The 25,456-nt window shown below is 42.2% G+C and overlaps 1 pseudogene; it reads left to right on the forward strand.

Annotated features, from left to right (window-relative positions):
- The first annotated feature begins 210 nt into the window (after positions 1-210).
- On the forward strand, positions 211-1,985 carry LOC137519379 (KRAB-A domain-containing protein 2-like; annotated as a pseudogene).
- The last annotated feature ends 23,471 nt before the right edge of the window (positions 1,986-25,456 follow it).

Genomic DNA, 25,456 nt, shown 5'->3' on the forward strand with positions numbered 1-25,456 from the left:
TTTAGTAAAGTTGAATATGGGAATATGCTATCATTTAAACAATCTTCATATTTGATTCAGTCATTCCAAGGAAAATGCCTTTGAAAAAGCCATTCACAGTGGTGTAAATTTGGGTAATTCTGCTGTGACTGATATTCTTTGGTACCTTCATGTATATTCTGCAATACTTTTTTGGACATTCAGCTGCAACTGACATTCTGAATTACAAACATGCTGGATGAAAGTAACGCAGTTGTGGAACCAGGATTTGATATGAAAACCAGATTTATGGATGGTTTGAACTCAATGATACAGGACAAATCAAGTAATTGCGCTATCTTCAGTAGAGAAAAATACTGTGATGTTATAGAGCAGGTGAAAGCAGCTGAAACAAAGCAGAAGAAAGAAAGCGTTGACTATCGGCGAATAAGAAAATATGATGTCATCGTAGTTGATGGAACAGAAAAGCTGATTGCACCAGTAACAAAAGAAAAACGTGCTGTTTTGTACTATGTACATATAGAAGAACTGTTTGACGTACTACACGAGACGCATTTAAAAATTGGTCATGGAGGTCGCACCCGGATGGAAAAGGAACTACACCTTAAGTTCAAAAATATCACAAAAGTAGCTATTAAACTGTATCTGAGCTTATGCAAGCCATGCCAGACTAAACTGTCTAATCCTAAAAAAGGTTTAGTTTCTAAACCTTTGCTATTTAAGGAATTGAATTCAAGATGCCAAGTAGATCTGATTGACATGCAAAGCAACCCAGGCAGTACAAGTTCATCCTCAATTATCAGGATCATTTAACCAAGTTTATATTACTAAGCCCACTGAAAAGCAAAACCGCAGCAGAAGTCGCTTACCAATTACTTGACATTTTCACCATCGTAGGTGTGCCAAGCGTCCTTCAGTCTGATAACAGTAAAGAATTTGTCAGCCATGTCATTAATGAACTGAAATTTATGTGGCCTGAATTGAATCTGGTACACGGAAAACCGCAGCATAGCCAAAGTCAAGGTTCTGTTGAACGTGCCAATCAGGACGTTCAGAATATGATGATGACATGGATGCAGTCAAATGATTCAACACATTGGGCTGAGAGTCTTAGATTTATTCAATTCATGAAAAAACGCTGTTTTCACCAAGGCATCCACGAGTCACCATATGAGGCCATGTTTGGTTGCACAGCAAAAGTGGGACTGAGTACTTCCAATCTACCCAAAGAAATTGTAGACAAGTTAGTTACAGAAGAAGATCTTGAGAAAATTGAACAAGAAATAGAGACAGCTATTCATGGAGAGGCTTCTGCCGAGAATGAAAATGCTGTGGTAGCAAGAGCATCAGGAATTTCAGTCCAGTCGCCTGAGAATAGCAACACAGAAGTATTGTGTCCAGTATGTGAAAAAGAGTGTTCATCAGCTCACACCTGTGAATCTTGTGGAAATGATGTTCATGAAATGTGTGGAGTAAGCAACGCTGCGGATGAAGGGTAGGGAAGAGAAATTACTTGATGGTTATGCCATAAGAAACAAGAAATCAGGAAGAAGAGATCAGCAGCCCATGTTGGCTTGCAAGCTCAACCTTCAAAGATGTTCCAAAGTTCAGATGCGAAATTCCCACAAGGAAAAGTTGGTGATAACGTGCGCATTCATATACCAGATGTTGACAGAGGCCGTGGAGACCCAAGAAGCGTTCTTGCAGTTGTAATGAATGTTGAGAATGGTTTCTACAAGTTAGAAATAGAACATGGTGTTCTGAAACAGCTGTTCGCCAGAAGTGAGTTTACCATTCTCAATGAGAAATTGATAACATTGGAAGCGGTTGGCAAAACAGAAAAATCACTTCGGACCATCGCAACTTCCCAATCACTGACTGGCGGGCAAGGATATACTCGTTGCAGCTGCACTGGAAAATGTGCAACGAATCACTGCAAATGTAGAAGACAGAAACTGTTGTGCAATTCCAAGTGTCATAAAAGTTTGACTTGCTCTAACAAGTAAACTAATGCTGTTGAACAATATTCCAGTATAAATTTGACATTAAAAAACAGGTGCATTTACTTTTATAAAAAGTTACATGTCAGTTTTTGCCACATTAATAAAGTTCATTACTAAGTTATATTAATTCTCTGAGTTTTATTTATGTTGTGAGATTTGTGCATTTTGGACTTTGGCCAGCTGACTGGCCAAAGTCAGAAATTTCCAGCATTTTCGACGTCAAATCGGCCAGTTCTAGAAACAATTTTAGAATTGGCCGTTTTCTGGCTGTAACATATATATAAAAAGGTGCAGATCAACAGCAGCACTGCCGAATGCTTGGTAGACTGAAATGCTGCAATAGGCAGTAATCTATCACAAAGAACAACACTGACAGTAGAGAACAGTGGAATTAAATATAGCTAGATAATTTTCAATGTCTACTGCCACCGAAATCAACGTTTTGTGTAATATAGGTGGCAGTAGCTATTAATTAATAACAAGATACACATTGCGACAAAACTGACATCAGAAAGTAAAAGGGATAATTAAACAGGGGCAATGTATGGCTTTATAATGTGCAAATGCCACCAATAGCAGAGTTGAGCTTAATGCCTGGGGTAATATATGCAACAATGTATTAAATAATATCAATTATTGTAAGATATCCTGTCTTTTTTTGCTTATAGTAATAATGTACTACAAATCCCACTGAAACAGTAGAAGTCAGTGAAGATAATTATGACTGCTTTGTAGCAAAGGTTTACACCAACACTATAGTCTATGCTTGCTGGCCTGCCTGGGTAACCTACCTGGCTAAGCACAAAACACTGAAATGACTGCTCCAGTTATGACTTCTTTTATTTATACTGAGTGGTGCTAGATTCCTGGATATATAAGTGTCTAATACTATGAGTTCCAACTCCAAACTGGTTCCCAAACCTTGCCGACTGTCCCTGGCCACTGATTTGTAGACTACGCTATTACAGTAAAGCTTGCCAAGCTCCTTAGATTTTGATCCCAACTATTGGCTGGCTGTTTTGCTATGATCAATCTGAAATTAACTGAATAACCAATCTTTGGGTCAATTTTTAATTCAGCCCGGATCTGAACAGAAACACTAACAGGCAGAAGGATTGATGCTCAGATGTGTGAGCAAACCACAGTCATGTAGCAGTATGAATTTGTTTTTTAGCAGTCAGACCCTCCCTTAAAGGGACTCCGAGGAGTGTCCGAATCAAAAAATAAACACTTACAGTACCTGGGGCTTCTTCCAGCTCACCGTAGGCAGCGAGGTCTTGCGGAGTCCTCCTGGCTCCTCTCCTTCAGCCTCCGGCGTCACCCGGGCCTGGTGTCGGCAGGCTCTTCCTGGTCAATGACGTAATGCGTCATCTCGCCGCCCGCTTTGCATCATCATGGCGGCCGACGTGACAGGTCTGCGCATGCACGGGTTTTCAACGTATGCACAGACCTGTCACGCCAGCCGCCATGATGACACGAATCGGCCAGCGTGATGACGCATTGCTTCATTAACTAGGAAGAGCCGGCCGACACCAGGCCCAGGTGACGCCGGTAACAGGGGTCGGCGGAGGCTGAAGGAGAGGAGCCAGGAGGACGCCGCAGGACCTCACCGCCTACGGTGAGCTGGAAGAAGCCCCAGGTAAGTGTATTGTTTTAAATTCGGGCACTCCTCTGAGTCCCTTTAATTTTCACTTACTAACTGGTATTTGTGATTCTGTAATTCTTGCCAAGGATGGGAATTGTCTGTATTTTCTCTACATCTCTCTGTATCTGTCTTTACATCTGTCTATATCTTTATTATTATTTTAAAACAAAATTTGGTTTACTGTATGACGATGTTTTAGCAACTGGAAAAAACAGCTTTCGCTATACTATTTAAGTATTCATGTTCATCATTTTTCTAGCTTAGCATGTCATGTTTCATGGTGAAGAACATTCCCATTAAGGTACATACTTATATAGCGTACTCATGTAGAAATGCAAGGCTCACTGATAGCTCACTGCTGTGCATTACTAATGGTGTGGGTAGGCTTCTTAGTAATGCACCGTGGTGCCCATTTTATAGCTTTCTTTCTTTCTTTTTTCTTCTTTCCTTTCTTAGAGTTGAAAGGCTTTGCTCCTAGCCAGGGCCGGATTTGTACTTTTCACCGCCCAAGGCCAACTATACCGTCTGTTTGGTTGTTATCTCTGTGTGCCCCAATGAGAATTCGACTTATTTTCCATTATTGGATGTCAGTTGTCACAGACAATGACTATTTTAGTAATATGCGTATAGATTATAAGTTATGTTTTCCTTTAGAAATGTTATGTTATGTTTGCTATCTCATTAATGATGGAACCATTGTGTCTCCATGTGAGTTAGGCTGAAGTGTACCTGCAGGATAGAGCTTACAGGTCTTGCAGGGACGACACAAGTACAGACAGGGAGTTCAAAGGTTAAATCTGTCCTTGTAGATAGATAGAATAGCTTTACTGCTCCTCACTGTGCCGCCCCTAAATTTCTGGTGCCCTAGGCCATGGCCTATGTGGCCTTGCCAGAAATCCGGCCTTGCTCCTAGCGTGATAACCTTTTCTCATTCCTCCTATCTGTTTCTCACCTTACCTTGGTAATACCCCTCTAGCATATTGCAAGATAATAATAAATGAATATAAGGTGAGAAACTTACCGGTAATAGCAACGTTTAGTTAAAGTGATACTTATTAAAAGTAGTTTTGTTTTGCTTTTTATACACTGAAAGTAGTATGTAGATGAGGCAAGAAAACATATGCAATTTGCTTTTTCTTCTGCGTTCTCCCCTAACTGGTATTTTTGCACCTTGTAATAAGGCCCTTTAAACCACTTACAAGCAAGAAAATACTTAAAATAATCTTAATAGTACTTTTTCACCAACTTTTGGGTTTCACCAACCCCCTGCGACCCAAGACATCCTCCAGCTGTAGTGCCACTGTACTTTCACCAGCTCCCTTATGGCTGACTGTAGTGCAGATCATGGCATGATCCAGATTTTAAGCTGAAAGAATTAAGGAACTACTGCTACTAGCAGCAGAGGCAGGAGGATGATCGCAGTGCTAGCAGCACAATCACTGGTGCACATGACAGAAGGGGGCCCCAGGCTCTGCCATCACCTGGGACCCCCAAACCCACATGCAACACCAAGAGGGGGGATGCCCCGGTTGTCTCACCTCCAGGGGATTCACCCACAGTGCCTCTTAACCTCCTTAGCGGTAATCCCGTGGTCACTGCGTGTGCCGCACATGCGCACAAGAGAATGTCCCGCGGCCAGCAAAATTCACATTTATTGATGGACACCCCCCTTAAAATCACAGACAAAATAGACATGAGAGATTTGAAATGGTTTAGACGGACTGTCCGTCTAAAGACGGATGCTTGGAAAACCCTGAAAGCTACTATCAGCTACTGATTGGGATGAAGTTCAATCCTTGGTTAAAGAGAACCCGAGGTGTGTTTAAAGAATGTTATCTGCATACAGAGGCTGGATCTGCCTATACAGCCCAGCCTCTGTTGCTATCCCAAACCCCACTAAGGTCCCCCTGCACTCTGCAACCCCTCATAAATCCCAGCCATGCTGTTAGGCTGTGTTTACATCTGTAGTGTCAGTCTCAGCTGCTCCCCCGCCTCCTGCATAGCTCCGGTCCCTGCCCCCGTCCCTTCCCTCCAATCAGCAGGGAGGGAAGGGATGCAGGCGGGGACTGGAGTTCTGCAGGAGGCGGGGAGAGCAGCAGACTGACACTATAGAGATAAACACAGCCAGCTCTGACAAGCTGTTTGTCAGCAGCGTGGCTGTGATTTATGAGGGATTGCAGAGTGCAGGGGGGCCTTAGGGGGGTTTGGGATAGCAACTGAGGCTGGGCTGTATAGGCAGATACAGCCTCTGTATGCAGATAATATTCTTCAAACCCACCTCGGGTTCTCTTTAAAGTGGATACAACTACTGTTGAACTAATGGGAAGAATTGGTGCAGTACAATTTGGTAGCAGACTAGTCGTTTCCTGCATTTTTCTAATATCCTACGCATATAAACTACTTGGTTCAGGAACATAATTCTGTTCAGCATGCAAGGTGTCAGAGCTCGCTGTGAATGCTGCAGTTATGGAAGTCTGTTGCAGGAAATTCAAAGAGGTTCCTTGCCTAGGTACTTTACAAATGATTACTATGACTTTTACCAGTTAATCAAACAGCTTATACATAGATAATGTAATAATCTACCATTAGGGGCTACACCATGCTATGAACGCATCTGTTTCTCAAACTGAGATTTAAAGGGAACCCAGGGTGACAGGAATATGGAGGCTGCCATATTTATTTCCTTTTAAACAATACCAGTTGCCCGGCAGTCCTGTTGATCTCTTGGCTTCAGTAGTGTCTGGGTCACAACCCTGAAACAAGCATATGACTAATCCAGTCAGATTTTTACACTTATAAATGCTTGTTCAGGTTTGATGGCTAAAAGTAAATAGACATTGGATCAGCAGGACAGATAGGCAACTTGCATTGTTTGAACGAAAATAAATATGGCAGCCTCCTTATTCCTCTCACCTTGGGCTCCCTTTAAGACCTGAGAAGAGCACTGCAGTTGTAAAATCTAGCAGAAGCATTGTTCCATTCCGATGCCCAAGAACATCATCATCAGGATTTAGATATGCACACAGTACATCAGATCTTCATTGTTGGTAGTGTGGAATAAATAAAAGCACAACTATGAGAAATGTGATTTGCCTTTGGGAATGTGATTATAGATATAAACATTTGAAAGAAAATGACTTTGTAGTGTGCTTAGGCAGTAAACATATTACAAAATACTGCAGGGTAAAAGGAATTTCATGCTTGGTAGGTGACAGGAATCATCACAAGTTATACTATGATCAGCATACATCAGGTACTCAAACTCCTTACAAGATAGGTTTAATCTGCTGGCACTCTTTATAGAATCAGAATCGCGTTTATTTCGCCAAGCATGACTGGGTCATGCCCGGAATTGGGCTTGGCACATGAGTACAGGGCACATACATAGAAACATAAGAGACAGCATAGCATAGAGCATAGTGGCATCACTTCATATTAACGAACATATACAAAAAAAAAAAAAATTTTCAAACACAAACTGAATCCAAACATACACACATATATATATATATATATATATATATATATATATATATATATATATATATATATATATATATATATATATATATATACATATACTTTTACTTTTCTAAGCACATCTGTCACATGGTTGGCCTGCAGAGAGTCAAGGGGGGGGGGGGCAGCCTACGGGGGGAGAGCATGGGCAGAGTTAATGGAGTTCAGTGAAATTACAGCCGATGGGAAGAAGCTGTTTTTGTGTCTCGTGGTCTTTGTGGAGATGGACCGGTACCTCAGATACCTCCGCCCCAAGGGGAGCTGATTGAAAAACTGGTGGCCAGGGTGGGAGGTGTCCTTGGCAATCTTCAGTGCTCTGGAGCGTAGTCTGGCATTGTAGAGGAAGTCTAGGGCAGGGAGTGTGTTCCCGATGATCCTTTCCGCTGACCTGATGACCCTCTGTAGTTTGCGTCTGTCGCCTTCGGTGGAGCCAGCATACCAGACAAGGATGGAAGAGCAGAGGACGGATTCGATGGTTGCGGTATAGAAGTTCGTCAGGAGTTTACGTGACATGCCAAACTTCTTCAGTTGGCGGAGGAAGTAAAGCCTCTGCTGGGCTTTCCTCTGGATGGAGACAGTGTTTGCCTTCCATTTCAGTGTGTTGGAGATGGTGGTGCCCAGGAGGCGGACACGGGGCACTTTCTCCACCTCCGTTCCTCCAATGTGCAGTGGAGGTGGGGAGGAGGCGTGTTTCCTAAAGTCCATGATAATCTCCACGGTTTTTGCATTGTTGAGGACCAGCTTGTTCTCCTTGCACCAGTGGCATATCCTGTCCACTTGCTGGCGGTATGCCTGCTCGTCATTGTTGGAGATCAGGCCGACTATGGTGGTGTCGTCTGCAAATTTGATTACCTTGACAGAGCTTGCCGAGGATCTGCAATTGTTTGTGTACAGGGAGAACAGGAATGGTGACAAGACGCAGCCTTGTGGGGCCCCTGTGTTGGTGGTCTTTGGCTGCGAGGTGATGGAGCCCAGCTTGACAACCTGAGATCTGTTTGTAAGGAAGTCCTTAATCCACAGTTGAAGTGTGGGGTGGACCCCGAGCTCAGCCAGATTCTCTTGTAGTATATGGGGGCTAATGGTGTTAGAGAGACATGATGCTTGTACCTTCACTTGCTATGGAGGAGGCTCGTAGTGGTACCAATTTTTTACAGGAAGGCTTTTAACGACGTTGCGAACAATACTTTGAATATGGTCATTAGCGGATAAATTCTGTTTGGGGGGGGGGGGGGGCTTTTGAAATGGGCAATGGAAGTTTAGGTTGCTTTCCATTTTGCCATTGTACAATTCAATCACAAAATGTAATGTTGCAAGTATTTTGGGAGCACAACATCACAAATGTAGTTCATTTTTATGCAATTGATGTAGCATTTCCTACTGTATTAGTTTGCTAACTTTTGTCTATAGTGTAGCCAAAGTTAGGTCTTTCACCTACAATGTACAGAGATGATCACTAATACGGTGGTTGAAGATGTTACCAATAAGCTTGGAATAATGCCAAATTGGACCCAGTGATGAACCCAGTGATGAAAACGACTGTTGGCTTTATTGGTTATGGTTTACACACGATGGTAGTATTTGTCATATGGAGTACATATGGGAAAGGATGGGCGGAGGAGGAGGAGGGGGGGATGCTGAGTACAGGGCAGCTGTGCTTGATATGGGGGTGCAGAGGAAAAGATAACTCTCAACTGTCCTTGTTTTGGAAAAACTTCCTCTGTCCCTCTTTTCTCCTTTAGTGTCATATCACTCTTTTTGGCAGGATGTATATATCAATGTACTGTATTTAAATTGATATTCAATTAACCACTTGATGACCCACCCTTTACCCCCCCTTAAGGACCAGCGCTGGTTTGATTGATCTGTGCTGGGTGGGCTCTGCAGCCCCCAGCACAGATCAGGGTGCAGGCAGGGAGATCAGATTGCCCCCCTTTTTTCCCCCCTATGGGGATGATGTGCTGGGGGGGTCTGATCTCTCCTGCCTGCTGTGGGTGGCGGGGGGGGGCACCTCAAAGCCCCCCTCCGCGGCGAAACTCCCCCTCCCTCTCCTACCTGCTGCCTCCCCCTGGTGTTCCGGGCTGCACAGGACGCTATCCGTCCTGTGCAGCCAGTGACAGGATGTGGTCTGTCACATGGCGGCGATCCCCGGCCGCTGATTGGCCGGGGATCGCCGATCTGCCTTACGGCGCTGCTGCGCAGCAGCGCCGTACAAATGTAAACAAAGCGGATTATTTCCGCTTGTGTTTACATCTAGCCTGCGAGCCGCCATCGGCGGCCCGCAGGCTATTCACGGAGCCCCCCGCCGTGATTTGACAGGAAGCAGCCGCTCGTACGAGCGGCTGCTTCCTGATTAATTAGGCTGCAGCTGGCGACGCAGTACTGCGTCGCTGGTCCTGCAGCTGCCACTTTGCCGACGCACGTTATGAGTGTGCGGTCGGCAAGTGGTTAAATAAATGGTAACATCCTGCTAAATTTTATCTGATCTCAAAAGTATCATCTTCCGTATCTCCAAATGCTACTATAAAGGAAAAGTAATAATTGGGGCTGATCAATGAGAAGCTCATTTGAGTTTGTTGAAAATATGCAACTTGAAACTGGACTACGTTCCAAGTTGCATGCTGTTTGCAGCAAATTTGTAGCAATCTCCCCAAATTAGCTTCTCATCGGTCATCTGATTTAAAGATAATCAGTGTAATATGAAAAATGATAATTTGGCTATTGCTCCTAAATTCTTAATGGTGTACCTGACTGGAGGTGGGATGAGGGTAGAACTGGAGATGTAGTGGGTAGAGTAGGCTAAAGTGAAAGCCCTTCAGACAAATCCTATCTGAATGAATTTCTGTCACACACCCCCTGGTGGCCAGACCGCACAATGCCTTCCAATCAGTTTCAGCACACAGATCACCCAATCTCGTGGACGCAATTGATGAGCCAAAACCACTGGAATTTTGGCAGCAGATAGGCTGGGGGAGCTTGTGAGTTACAGTAACACAAATTACACACTATTTCGGGGTATAAAACTGCCACCACCTCTGCAGAAGGGCAGATGGCCTACTTTAACTTATTTGAAGACCTGCGGATAAAACAGTTAAAACATACTCTATTTTATCTAGCTATCAACAGTAGTAGTGACTCTTCGGAACACTAGGATTCTTTCTGTGTGGCTGAATAGCAGGGGTAGCTGAACAAATGAATGACTTTAGAGTTGTTTATTATAAATGCAATATAAATAATTCATATATACAGAAAATCATTAAAATCAACAATTATAGAGAAAATAGTAGCACAATATAAAAATAAAAGTAAGGGAAGAAATAAACAAATACTTAAGTTCATATGAAAATGTCCTTTGTGAAGTCTGAGCACATGGAACAATCCTTTGTTTCAGTTCAGGGAAATGTCCACCAGCCACATGGTTCTCTGGCTAGCAGCAGGCTTTCGTAACAATGGAATTTGGAGGACTGGGGGAGGAGTCCCTGTCAAGTTCTCTTGAATGACTCACATTTTTTTGGTGGGGTCTCAGGATCAGCCCAGGGGTTGGCCATGGTGCGGTTAACCTTCTGGGTTGGTTTCTTGTGTCCAACAAATATGACATTTTTCATATCTCAGCCTATGCTTCCCGCACCCACATAACAACCAGATTCATATTCCTCAGAATATGACAGTTCATATGACATCAAACATGATGAGGGTCACATGTTCTGGCACAAAGCAGCTGAATACCTTGGGTTCTAGGAATGTCAGCGGCACCAATTTAATATTAAAATATTCACCAGATCCGGACCAGCAGAATGATATCATTTTCATACCTCTCATATAAACAGTATCCCTTAAACAAGCAAAAATCATATACTCCATGTATTCCTAAAGCTGTTTGCACGGCTCCACCGTGTCTATTAGAGATCTACTTCTCAATAGACTCCCTGCTGTGGGCTTCATGCATTCTTAAAGTAGTTTAGGCCAAATGGTACTGAAACACACTTCACTGAGAGAGAATTTTCTTTGAACCAGGTAATTGAATGTAAACACTGGCTTACCTGGAGAACAAATTAACGCCCATTAAAAGAAAATCTGTGAAAGGGCAGATTCCCAAAAGAAGACCCCCAAGGCTGAAGTCTGCGAGGCCCTAAACATCCAATTTTGATCTGGCACGTCAACGACAATTGGTGCAGAAAACCGATTGCGATTTTCTCATCACTCTTCCGTGTCAATTTCATCCTTTGCTTATTATTACTAAGAATAGCTTGGTGCAGAAGCTGGGAATGTGGGGACTAGGAGAAAATGTGTGTATGTGGATAGAGAACTGGTTAAGGGTCAGAAGACAAAGAGTGGTGGTAAATGGGCCATATTCAAAATGGGAAACTTTAAGCAGTGGGGTCCCATAAGAGTCAGTACTAGGTCCAATTGTTTTCAATTAATCTATTAATGATCGAGTAGATGGAATACAGAGGAATGTTACCATCTTTGCATATGATATAACATTATGCAGAATTATAAACATTAAGTAGGATAGTGACATTTTACAACAGGATCTCAACAGTGTGACTATAGGAGCATAGAAGATGGCAGATTAAATTTAATGTAGGTAAATGTAAGGTCATGCACCTTGATCTTTTGTGTATCACACAGAAATAGTAGAAGTCTATGACGAATATTCACATTTATACAGGACAGGCATTTGATCCATTTATCATCTATTTCCTGCTATAACTTTATAGATTTAGAAGTAGAGGGTTTTCCCCCATTGTTAGGCTATTCAGACTTCAGAACAACTGGAACTGCTGGATAGGCATATGCACTAGATAATGAACAGTTTACAGATGCATCTTTGCCACATGTGATGTTAAATGGATAGTCAGAGATGTATTTGCCCCCTGCGGATGGTGCACTGCCCATAGAGTGTTTCAATATGGCCTCTCTATGTATGTCCCATGCAATTAGACATCTACTCAGGAATGCCATTGCTCGGGGATGCACCTGAAATCCATCACTGTCTTTGCAATACTGCAGGGAGCAGCAGGGTCACTGCATGAGCGCAGCATCAGACAGATGAACTGAACGATTCCCCAGCTACTGCTGCTGAGAAGAAATGGAAGCCACTCAGGAATGAACACACCTCCCACATCATGATATACACAAGTGCTAAGCTTTGTGTAATGGACATTAACATAAACTAGAAAAGCATGACAATAACAGCTTACTTCATTATAGAAGCAATAGAGATCACTTCCTGCTGTAAGGTTATTTACAGCTTCTGTCAAAACAGCAAAATGTATAATAAAACCCCCAACAAGCCTTACTGTAGCTGATTTAATGCAGGCCATTTATCAGATGGTTGTCCATCATGAGAAACAGATGGGTGTTCTGTGTCTGAAATTAGGCAGATTATGCTACAAAAACAGTACAATGAGCGAACTGCTAAGTAGAAACCAAAGTCACCACAGCAACCAATCAGAATTCATCTTGCACAGGTCTGACTTAAGAAAATTGAACTCTGATTGGTCACTATTGGCTACTGCGCTTATTGGTTGCCTCAAACTTTTCACTTATTGATGTGAGGTTTCCAATAACCCTTATGCAAAGCTACAGATATACAGTGCACATCATGCATATTTATGTATGAAAATGTGGTGAAAGATATATGAACAGAATACTCTATCTATCTATCTATCTGTTGGTACGTACACACGTCCAACTTTTTCGAACAACTTGTCGTCTGACTTGTCGTTTGAACGACAAGGTGGACGTGTGTACGCGCTGTCGAGCGACTGATAACAGCCAGTTTGCGCGATCCGCTTAGCGGACCCATTGGACCAACTGTCATTCAAATGACTGTAATGCTGGACATACACGGCTCGATTTTGCCGCTCGATTCTCCCACCCGATCGATTCCCCGCTCGATTCCGCAGGTGATTCTCTTATCTTCCACTCGTTTTTCTTATCTTTTTCCATTGTCCTCAATGCGGAATCGAGCATGGAAACGATCAGATGGGAGATCGGACATCTAAATTATCTATCAAGCCATCTAAATGGCTCAGAATCGAGCCCTGTATTCACAGCATTAGGTCCGTACATGTGTACAAACAGCTTAGTCATTTGCCCAACTAATTGATGTTCAAACAACAAGTTGTTTGATCAGTCATTTAATCTAGTTCATTGTTCTATCCAGTGTCTTTTGTCCATTATCAAGTTGGTTAAATTACATGTAAATTAGGTAAATTAGCATATCAGCCACTTTGTTGGTCAGTGTCTACATGATGTCTGAACGAGTTGTTGTTTGCACTACAAAACATTTAAACGACAAGTCAGATGACAAGTTGTTTGAAAAAATTGAACGTGTGTACGCACCTTAACTCTGGTCCTTCTGACAATACTTGCTGATCCATATCTTTAATAGAGGGTTCCTGAGTGGCCCTTAACCATTGAAAATTTTGTTGCACTTATTGCTGTTGAAATACAGAACTAATTATATGTAGATATGCTGGCCATTAAAAGAATTACTCCAACAAAACTGGTGGAAAATATGGCTGCCAATGGTGCATAAGTACTCAACGATGAACAATGCAAACTCTGCACCATCCGTACACAGGGCAGACTAACTGAGGAATGTTTCCTATTAAGGCCCCTTGCCCACTTGAGGGCTGCATGCAATGCAGGTGACCAAAGCAATGCATTGGCACTTGTCTTGCTATGCAGTTCTTCCCGAACTGGTTACAATCCTATTCATTTATAATAAGTAGCATTGCACTGTGTTTGCGCAAAGTTGCATGCAGCCATGCACTGTGGAAATGCATGGTTGGAAAGATCAGACAGGGCATTCTATGCTCTCCTGATGTCCTTGTGGACAGGGCCTGATTTATAGAAAGGCCACAAAGGCCAGGGCCTTGGGCGGCTGCAGCCTAAGTGGTAACCTGGATATGAAAAAACGGTTGCTACATTTGAGGAGGCTGAAAATGGAGAGCAACACATGAAAAAGGGAAACTGATGCTTAAGAAAACTATTCATGAAAGAAAGGGGCTGCTGTACATGGATAATACACATAGAAAAGGGGGCTGTACGTGTAATGGGAGGGGCGCTGCTGCACAAGAAAGTGGAGCCACAACATACTTGGCCTAGTCCAGCCTAAATAAATCCAGAAGATGTGATCAGCAGCGCACAACTGGGGAAGGGGACTAAAAAAGGTACACCTCATATTTAACAATTTGCACCAAAATAGCTATTTCAGCACTGCATCTTATTTAAAGTAAACATTGTAAGGGGTGTATCTGCTAAGTCCTGAAAGTTTGTCCTTTATAAGGCAAATAATGCACTGGCTGTAACCTATGGATTCAGTGTTCTGCATATTAAGCATTTGTCATTTTTATACTGCAGAACACACATGGCGGTGTGAACTGTTGTCACCAGTGGAATTGCTCGCCTTGCCAACAGCCTTAGAACCTTGTCTGCTTGCATTCCTCCGCATCCTAATGGGAAGCACTCACTAATTCAATTAATTCATGACCTGCCTGATACTTGCCTTGCAAACAGTCACCACTACTTAATTGGATTATCATACCAGCTCCCACTTTCGTGGTTGAAAGAAATGCATTCTGCCATCAGCGTGCCAGTGCCACTAAGCAACGAGAGGGTGCGGGTGATCACAGCTTTTCAGAAAAATGACAAGGCAAGCACACCGCAGAAGCTAATGCGCAAACAAGTTCCCAGTTTAAAAATGAACATGTCACTTTAACTTACCTGTTCACTCAATGTAAAGGACCCAACGGCAAAATACTGCACAAAGTTGCTTTTAATGTGATTTCTTTCTTTGCACTCCTAACAACACTGACTCTACCTGCAACTTAAAAAAATGAAATCCAGAGAAAAGAGATTCATTTTCTTGCTTGATGTCACAGTTGAGAATGTAAGCTGGGCATTTGCATTTGTTTTTAACTAAAACACAACCTGAAAGTTGAAGATGACTCCTTGTTGACTTTGTAGCACATTCTGAATCCACAGCTCCCGTGTAAAAAACAGTTTCATGTATTAGTAGATTCACACTTTATGTTGTGCTTTGCAGAATAAAACAATGTCTGCAGTTTCTGTTCACATACTTTAGAGGTGACATTTAAAAGCATTGTGGCAAGTTTTATGTATATTGTGTGGCAAGTTTTATGTATATTTTCTGCTTGTTTCTGTGATCCTGGGACTTTAGATCGAGTTAATTGTAAGGCTGCTGCTACAGCATTAATGTTGTGCTTTTTTATCTTTACCCTTATGATGATAATGATTAAACAGATTTATGCCACTAAAATTATGACATTTTGTCCTTTTTTTGTTAATTACATCAGTAAAAACAGCTAGAATAGCAAGCTTCTAGACAAAAGCACAACTAGAGCTGTTGTTACTGATCATTAAATGATAAAAGTACTTACATAACATATTGCTATGGTTGGAATGATCACCATGACCAGCACCCAAATGGCTAGGAATAATAATTTAAAAGCAGAGAACACAAGGAAACTTGAGAACTTACAGATATTTAAAGCTTGTTGGGCAATCTGTGGAGCAGCATTTTCTAATCTAAGTTTGCAGGTTAACTCCAATGCAGCAAAACAGCAAGATTTCTCTCTACACAGAAAGCTACACTATGTTGGGAAAAAGGAACTGAGCTAAACCTTCTTTCTGTAGGGTAGGAAGGCCTTTAAAGTACACCTGTAACTTAAAATAACATTGTCTGTGGCTAGAGGGTATTATTGCCATTATGCACCTGTCACTGTCTAGTGGGGAAATCAGCTCTGATTACACTGGCAATGGCTCTAGTTGATACAGTACTGAAGCTGAGGTAAGTGTCATTTTGCCAGGTGACCCTCTCACCGTAAATGAGAAGTGATATATGCGCAACCACACCGTTATTTAACACACAGCAAATCTGGATATTGGCAATGGTTCAGGTTTTTGGGCAGATGTGCTAGCGTCTGAGATACTTGAGATTATTCTGGGCATGTATGTCCTTTTAGGTCAGTTAATTTAGACTGAACAGGGTATATTCACACTTGGTATCCTTAGAAAGCACATTTGGTAGGGGAAGTGAAGGTTGTACTCCAGAGGGCCCCATAAGAACAAGACCAAACATGCAATAGCGTAAGAACATGTTGATAATCATGTGCCCCATTTATGCATAGGTTTCCCCAGGTGCAAAACATACTGGTAAATTAACTGGTTCCTCCAACTTGACCTTAGACTTCAACAGGGACATCCGGTTATGAGGCCCTTTGAGAGTCAGTGAGTATAATATAATGTTCAAAGTACTCTGTAATGTGCAGCGTAGCATGGCAACACTATACAGTAATATAAACGCAATATGTAAATACATAAAATAAAAGGGGTCATTCTATTACACCTAGATAAAAATGATGTTTTGAAGCTTAGTTCCTGCTTTACGCAGAGGTCTGGGTAACCAGTGAACCAATGACCAAAAACAGATGAGAACTGACAAAAAATATGCGGTTACCATAGTTTCAAGCAAGGTTCATTTGAAACCGTTAGCAGTATAATAATGTCAATGCAGCTGTAAACTAAAATGTAAATGGGATTTTTAAAAACATTCAAGATTGTGTAAATAATATGTTGTATTGTTTTGAAACAAAAGTGGTTGTATTCAAATAGGAACTTTACTTGAGTATAGCTTCTTGAATTCAATTGTTTATTTGTTTTAAAATATTAATTGTAAATTCTTACCTCATCCTGATTTACATTATGTAAGGGTACCTGTAGTCTTAAAGAGAGTCTGTAACAAAATTTTGAGCCTTATTTCTTCTATCCTATATGTTCCTATAGCTGTTCTAATGTGCTCTGTCTTACTGCAGCCTTTCCTATTTGCACAGTGGCTGTGTTATCTCTGTTATATGATCTAATCTTCTCTCTTCTGTCGGCTCTGTTGGCTGAGGCTGGAATGTGTGGAATGTGCTGCACTGCTTGTCATTGGCAGAAGCTATACACACCCTCTCCAGGCCCCCTGCACACTCTGTATGACTCACACACTAAGCTAATCTCAGCGTATCAAATTACTATGCCTTTTGTTTGTAAACACTGCATAAAAATGGCAATTACAAGCCAGGATTGCAGCAGGGAGAGGCAGAAACAGCACAGAGGGGCCCAGGAGAACATAATGAATAGAATGGTATGCTTTTTATTGTAAGAATTTTAAAGTACATATTCTCTTTAAAAAAGGTAGATACTTACCTCCGTAAGCGTCTGGATAGTTCCCCTCTAAATACATGTGCAGCCGCACTGTGCAGGCACAAACAACAACGCAGTAGCACAGAGACGCTCGTGCATGGCTTTTTCCTCGATGCACAAGCAGCTTTGTGCTACCGCGCAGGCAGAAACTCTATTGTCACCTGTGCAGTGCTGCCACACTCGTACATGGAAGGGAACATGGCCACGAAGAGGAAGGGGGTCCTGGTCGGTAGTGGAGGGGTCGTGGACATCTTTGCAGTCTTTGAAGTATCCAGAGGCCTTCCTCTTTAGTGTAACTATCTAAATTTTTTAAACATTACATTATTTGCTTATCAAATTCTGTCTCCTCAGCGCTCACGTTGTCACTTAACAAATGCTTCACTACACCTTCACCAACACCCTTCAATGAAACACTCACCGAGTATTACAGACCATTACTACAGTGGTCTGATCTCGCATGTGGGGCATTCGGTGGGCTCCCCTCGCCTCTCGACCAGACACCTTCCTTGCTCTTCTTATGTATGCACTCATCAGCACATTACCTGAGAGGAATGAGAATGACACATCATCGCGCAACTTTGTCATTAAAAAACACTTTACGTTTATTCAAATATTGCACTCACATTATCCGGAAACGTTATTAAGCATTGAGTTGTTACACAGCAGACTCTCCCTGCGCGGTCTCCCGGTATAACCTCCGAAGTCCTGCTCCACGCCGCCCACTCTTGCTTCATCTCTAGTTTGTGGATATTGCCGCCAGAGACTCCGCTCTACTAATTTCATCATACATCACGTCCTATCTATGCTGTCATTGGAAGATGTTCCTGTCATTCACTGATAGTAAAGCACTCATTATTTGCATAAAATGTTTTCACAGATGCTGACATCTTTACTGCTGGCAAGGTGTATCACTGTTGAATGTTATTTCTCTTCTGTATAGTAAGCAGGAACATCAGGGGGACTGCAGAGCAAGGGGGGAGACTGGGGGTACACTGTAAGGACACAGAGGCTGGGCATTGTATGCAGAATGTGCCTCTGTGTCCTAATAGGATTCTTCAAACCCACCTCGGGTTCTCTTTAAGGTAAAAATTGCTATCCTAAATGATTTATGACATTCTACTATATGTTACTAGTGTTCCTCTTTAAAAGACACCCGAGGTGATAATAAACTAATGAAATAAATAATTGTATCTATACTCCTCCTAAAAATGACGTTTTAAGATATTCCACAGTTTTTTTATATTTAAATCTACTTTTTAAGTTTTTACCATTTTATAGTTTTTGCTCAATGACACATTCATTGAAGTATGGTAGAGCTAAAACTTATGAACTATTTACCCTTTTTTGTCTCTTCCCTGCTCTCAGAAGCCATTTTAGGGTAAAAGTAAGAGGATAGAAATATACCCACAAATGTGGGTTGCTTCCAGAGGCACCCACTTGTATGAACATGTGGGGAGGTACTGTCCCCACATGACCTTTAGAAAGGATGTTTCGGTCGTTGCTCCCAAAAAAATTCACACCACAGCCAGGTTGTGGGGTGAGTACCCTACCAGTGTAGGGTAATAAAGATACACTAGATACAATTGCTGGAGGTGCCCAGAAAAGAAAAACAGTAATTCTTAGTGTAAGGTAAGAAAATCCTGATCCTAACTTAAGAAGGAGACTCACAGTGAGCTTAATAAAAAGGTGCCTGAATTTTAGACTGCCATGTTATTTGACCTGAGGAAGCAGCTTATGCCGTGAAATGCGTTGTCCTAAGTGCTAAATAAAATGACGGCGCCTCAAGCAATTGTATCTAGTTGATTTCTGTCTGCCACTTTTATAATAAATATTTGATGTACTACACAACCACGAAAGAACAGGAAGGCAAAAACATTTAGCACAGGGGTCAGGAACCTTTTTGGCTGAGAGAGCTATAAACGCCACAAATTTAAAAATGTATTGCCGTGAGAGCCATACAATATGTTTCAAACTGGGATAGTACGCATGCGCAGCAGAGGGCTCATGTCCCTGTTGCCATGGTGATGTGTATACAGTTGATCCGCCGGGCAGCGGAAGTGCCAGACATGTCTTCAGCTTCTCTTGGGTTTCAGCAACATCAGCAATTTTCCTGAGAGCCAGACAGGAGAAATACAGACTAACAGCTTAAACAATTAGTTAGCTGACTTTGGGGGTTGATTCACTTTGCAGGATGAGATCCCGCACATTAGCCCAATAGGCTGCCTGTCAAGTGACAGGCAGCCTATTGGGCCAATCAAAGTGTGGGGATCTCGTCCTACAAAGGCACTGGACCTCACAGGGTCCAGAGTAGGACAATTGGAGGAGCTGTTCATTTTGGGGAGAGCGGGAGTAAGTTAGCAGTGCATGCTACAGCAGTAGCATGCCTACTTTTAAAATTTTACTTGCGCTGCCACACTAAGCTGCGCTACTTGAGCAGTGTAGCTTAGTGAATCAACCCCTGCTGATTTCTCTGTTATTCAGATGCAGCCATCAAAAGAGCCACATCTGGCTCCCGAGCCATAGATTCCAACCCCTAATTTAGCATGTAAATCTATTTCTATGGTGGCACTTTATGTGTGCTCCATCACCATGAAAAAGTATAAGCAATAGCTTATCATTAAAAAAACTAAAAAAACTAAAAAAAAAAAATCTTACATTTGATGAGTTTTATCTTTCTTCACACCAACTTTTCTATAACAAAGTCGCTGGCAATATCTGCAACACACAGCTGATATTCTTATTGAGGGGGAAGTGAAATATAAATTGCCAGTGAAGTTTCACCAATTTTTATTAATTTTTCTTTGGTGGCATTGCATATGTGAATGATAGATTTCTCCTAGAGCAACGTGGATTCATTTCTTTGAGTTCCTAATATCTGCAGAAAACTAAATTAAAAATGCATTTGTACTTGTACAGTTAAATGATCATATTTAATGAAATGTCAAGGATGAATCTTACCACAACAGAAAAGAGAAATAATTTTAAAAGTGGCATATTTCATTACAGGCAGCCATGACTCTGGAGTGAGCTTAATAGTTTGTGTTAAACTTCAATTACAGCCTTATTAAATTATAGAGTGAAATTTTAGATGACTTATGATTGGTTAACCCTTTTAATGTTCCACTCTGCAGAATAAAGTATATTTAATCTATAGAATAGCCAATTCTGTACTCACAAATTCGATCCTACATCTTGTAAGTTCCAATTCATTTCTTGCAAATCTGCTATGTAATGCCGGGCATACACGGCACGTTTCTCAATGCAATTATGCGCTGGATCAAGCCAGTGGCTCGTGCCGGCGCATCCCCGCTCATCCGTGCGTGCGGATCGATTGTCACTCGTCCCCGCGGGAACGGCTAATTAGCCGCTCGTTTCTTGCAATTGTTCTCCCCGCCGGTATCGAGCGCAGTATCGATCCGGCGGGGTATCGGACACGTCGGATATTATCAATCGAGCCATCAGGCTCGATTGATAAGCCTCCCAGCATAAGTCCATTCTTCTCCTTGTGTGATGTCAGTTCATTACATTCACAACAATGGATGCATAAAGGTCCGTACACACGCCGGACTTTAGGCAACGACGGGTCCGTCGTTGCCTCCCGCTGGGTGGGCGTGCCAGCGACAGTCCGGCGTGTGTACGCTCTGTCGTCAGACTGATACGGCTGTTCCTGAGCGATCCGCCCGGCGGATCGCTCAGGAACAGCCGTATCAGTCTGACGACAGAGCGTACACACGCCGGACTGTCGCTGGCACGCCCACCCAGCGGGAGGCAACGACGGACCCGTCGTTGCCTAAAGTCCGGCGTGTGTACGGACCTTAAGAGAGACCTGTACAACGAACAAAGATACGGACACCAAGAGCCAAATATAGTGTAGTATGTACTGGTGATATGGGATGAAGTTGTTTAGAGTAAATACAAATATACTGACAAAGCAGGGCTACCTCAAAGGCAACCACTGTAACAACATGTGGGGAGATTAGACCTGACCCCACCCAGGATTAAGAAGTCGCTCTCCATAGATTAGGGAAAAAAGGGATGACACCCCTCCACCAAGGGTGGACTTAGAACAATGTAACAGGGATACAGAGGCGCCAGAAGAATAAAAATGTCTAAAAAGTTTAAAATTTGTGGAGGCAGTGGTGGACTTACCTCCTCCAAACAGACAAAGTTGCAGAAGCAAATTTATTTACATACTCCAGGGGAGAATGCTGCAAAGCAACATAATTTGAACATTTGGAAGGGTCTGATTCTTTTCTACACCCACTGTGCCAAAAATATCTATTCAACTTTATGTATGATTTATCGTTGATTTAATCTCACAACATACCACAATAGATTGAACGGAAAAAAAAAATCAGGTTCTACCTGAAGTATATGTACTTTGTATTGTGAACCTAGGATCTAGCATAGCAATTAAAGCACAGGGGAATATCCCATGATTTGCAGCAGGTGTTTGACCAAGGGTAAGTCCCTGAGTGAGAGGGGTTGTGTTGGCTGGTGATCCTACCTTCAGCTCTCTCCTCATTTCCTGTGTTGGACTGACCACAGAGTACATGTATATTGTGTAAGATAGGTACACACAAATACTGTCCCCCACAAGGATTGGGACATGATCCATTGGGCGACAGTTTGGGGCCGAGTGCTATCCAGACAGGTTTCCAGCCTAGAGGCTAGCGACGCATCTGTTGCTGCAACGGGAGAAGAGGGATGAAGAGGATGGGATGAGGGGGAGGACAATGAGCTTGGAGGTCAATTGGGCATCCTTGTCGCTAGAGATCCTGTGTGCTGAATCTTTAAGTGATTTCTGAGGACTCTTGTACACTCACTAGATTCTCAACCGACATGGTCCTTAATGGCTGCCTAGACGGAGTGTCATCTAGCCTGTGTGTAGGCATCTGCTTCCTCCAATCCCGCCCTCTGATGCTGAAGTGTGACATTGGACATTCAAGTCAGTGTGGACTGCTGAGAGAAGTTCAGGCCGTGGGCTGCCTGGCCATCTCTCCGGGCGGGTCCGGTCCCCTGCTTTGGCAAAGTTGAGCTTTGTCGTACATGCGTGGCCCCGCCACCTGTGCGCTCCCATCAGATGTTTGGAAAAAATCAGATAGAAAAGTATAAAAACGATGCGCTCATTTGTTTGATATTTTCGGGAAAATCGATCATAAGTGTATGGTATATTAGTTACATTTTTCTGATTATTCGATCAAGCAGAAAAATTTATCAGAATTCCCTGACTGAACAAAAAAAGAAAAAAATGAATCATGTATGGTGACCTTTAGAGATAGCTTAGTGAGGGAGTGTGAGGCCGCTTTCACACTAGTGCGTTTAATTACATTGCGTTACCAGTTTTACTGCAGGGTAACACTAAAGCAATGAAAGGTGCTATGCGATCGGCCGGAAAGCATTACATCTGGTGCGAAAGCAGAAGCTCGTTACTGGTCAACATCAACGGCGATGCGTGGTGACCTGAAGTAATGTAAGTCAATGGCGCCACACATATTTTAAAATTTTTCGTGTTCGCGTTGCAGTGCGCATGCACTTCTGTGCAATTCTTATCTTGGGAATAGGAAGTGAACAGTAGAGAACCTCATTTATAGTTTGGCTTGCTGCCCAAAGTGAGATTAGCGCGCATTGCCGCGGTTTTTGTTAGATGAAGAGAGCTATTTACAATCAGGGATAAGGCTCAGCCATCTCTTCACCAAACAGCACCGAGATGTCATTGGCAAAATCTAATATTCACATATTCTTCTCCTGATAGCTGTCCACAATAATGCATTGCAATGTAGGGGGCAAATAGAGAGGAATTGTAAAAAAAAAAAGAGGCATATTATCATCTGTTAAATTATTTACATGCATATAGATACCTTATCTCACAAGCAGCATGTGAGCGATGGACCCGGGTGTCATAGCCAAACACAGCATTTATTCTTAATGAGTACAAATAGATCTGTAAGCTAGACCTTAGTATATATCTTTAAGAATAAATAGACATAGTTTATGAAACCAGATATTATATTTTGTAGTGTTTTGTAATGATATGATTGAAAACAAAACTGGTTGCCAATGCAAATCCCTAGTAGTGATGCCCTAATGCACAGCACGGTAATCTCACCACAGGAACAGCTAATGAAACATTCATGTCTATGACACTGCTCGCATCCCAACTCCTCCAGGCACTGCTATCCACTAGCAAGTTGTACAAGAACACAATGGGATGAGATCAAACAAATATTTCTGTGAACTCTTGCAAATGTATAGATAAGCTGAAAAGCATCCGCATACCAATAAGCCCAGCTGCTGCAGAATTCCCTATCCTAATTCCTAGTGTTTCACGGTAAAGGTAGGGTAACAAACAAATAGAAAATAGTATTTTACATTTGTGGTCTTAAAGGACACTTGCAGGTAAAATAAATGGTGCCGTTAGAAAAGTATAGATAAAAGCTGTCACTGCAGAAGCTATGGCTAAGCATACAACAAAGACGAGTAGGTATTTAATCGCTGCCGCATCAGATGGGGGCCGAGTAAAGCCACTAATGGTAAAATATCGGAAATTTAAATTACAGATACTTTACTATGCATTACCCAACACCTATTCTAACCTTAACTCTGCTTTAAGTGCCTAATCCTAAACCCCCACCTAAAGCCTAACCCTACCCTTCCCTGTAGATGCTCAACCCTAACCTCCCCCATAAGTGCCTAAAATGCTGAAAAATTCCTTACCCTAACTACCCCCCACCTAACGCCTATCCTACCCCCCCCCCCCCTTTCCTTTCCGGTAAATTTAGGCACCCTAACCTAAAATTGTGTGCCCAAACACCAGTAATTGTACAACCATTACTATTCTGTAGCAATTGGCTACTAACAGCATTGGGCACCCAAATAGCTGCCTGGGCACCCTACTACCTGAAAAAAGGATAAAGCTGTCTATTAGACGCCTGCCAATTGCAGCGCCTAATTGACCTGATCCTTACTAAGGCACCTTATTTAAGGGGAACCTAAACTGAGAAGAATGTAGGTTCCACTGGATTTATTTCTTCTTAAACCAGTCAGTTGATTGGCTGTCATGCTGAATGTTTGGCTTTAAAAGTTACACCTGCAACAAGCATGCAACCAATTCAATCAATTATATGAGGTTGTGAGGTGGTTTTGGTGCATCACCACTGTCTGGACACAGGCAATTCACTCATTTAAATGGAGCATCAAAGACAACCACACAAAATGTATCCAGGCACATAAGTAATAGGCTCCAGACCTCACACCTTGGCAAAGCAATAGGTAGTGAGTTTACACAGTAGTCACTTTTATCTTGTTGGCGTTCATGTCAGAAGTGAACTAGGAGGCTTTGGTGATCTTGATGCCAGGGAATTTAGTACTTTGTGTCTTTAGGGTTTTATTTTGGATTTGTTATGCTGGGGAGTTTGTCAGGGCATGAAGAAGATATAGTAGTTTATGTTAGGGTAGGGATTGCTGGAACATGAAAAGGGAATATGATTTTATCTTAGGGAGGTGATTGCTAAGACAGAGAGGGAATAATATCTTCTGCTAGGACATAAGGGGCTATATGCAATTCAATTTTTCTCCAGAGTTTGCTCCTAGGAGATCATTTTTCATCTTCAATTTAAATTAACTTTTTAGCACTTTGCAAAAGAAAACGTACCAAAAAGTAGGCAGAGAAATACTGTCAAAAAATTTTTTAGTATTTTTTTTCTTGCTGGTGGTGTAAAAGGCATTTTATTGACAAGTTGTGACAATATCACAGAGGAGAAAACTTAGGTGAAAAAGTGAACTGCATATGGGCCAAGGTGTGTACACAAGCTAGTCATGGTCATCTTGACCAACCTGTGTGTGCAGTGTACCCAAAGCTCGCTTAAAGGTCAGGTACATTGGAAATGTAAATAACAACTGCTGAGCACTTTGGGGGACATTTATCAAGAGTGTCTGAGACAAAATATTGGTAGGTTTTTAGAAATCCATGCAGAATTGTCTCAGACATCCTAAGAAATCACTAAATAGTGCAGTTTCCTTCTTAAACTGTTAGGAATAGGAAGTGTTAGGAAGGTTTCTCAGATAGTACAGTGTGTGAGGGAAATTGCTG

Source organism: Hyperolius riggenbachi, chromosome 5 (genome assembly GCF_040937935.1).
Source record: "Hyperolius riggenbachi isolate aHypRig1 chromosome 5, aHypRig1.pri, whole genome shotgun sequence".
NCBI lineage: Eukaryota > Metazoa > Chordata > Amphibia > Anura > Hyperoliidae > Hyperolius > Hyperolius riggenbachi.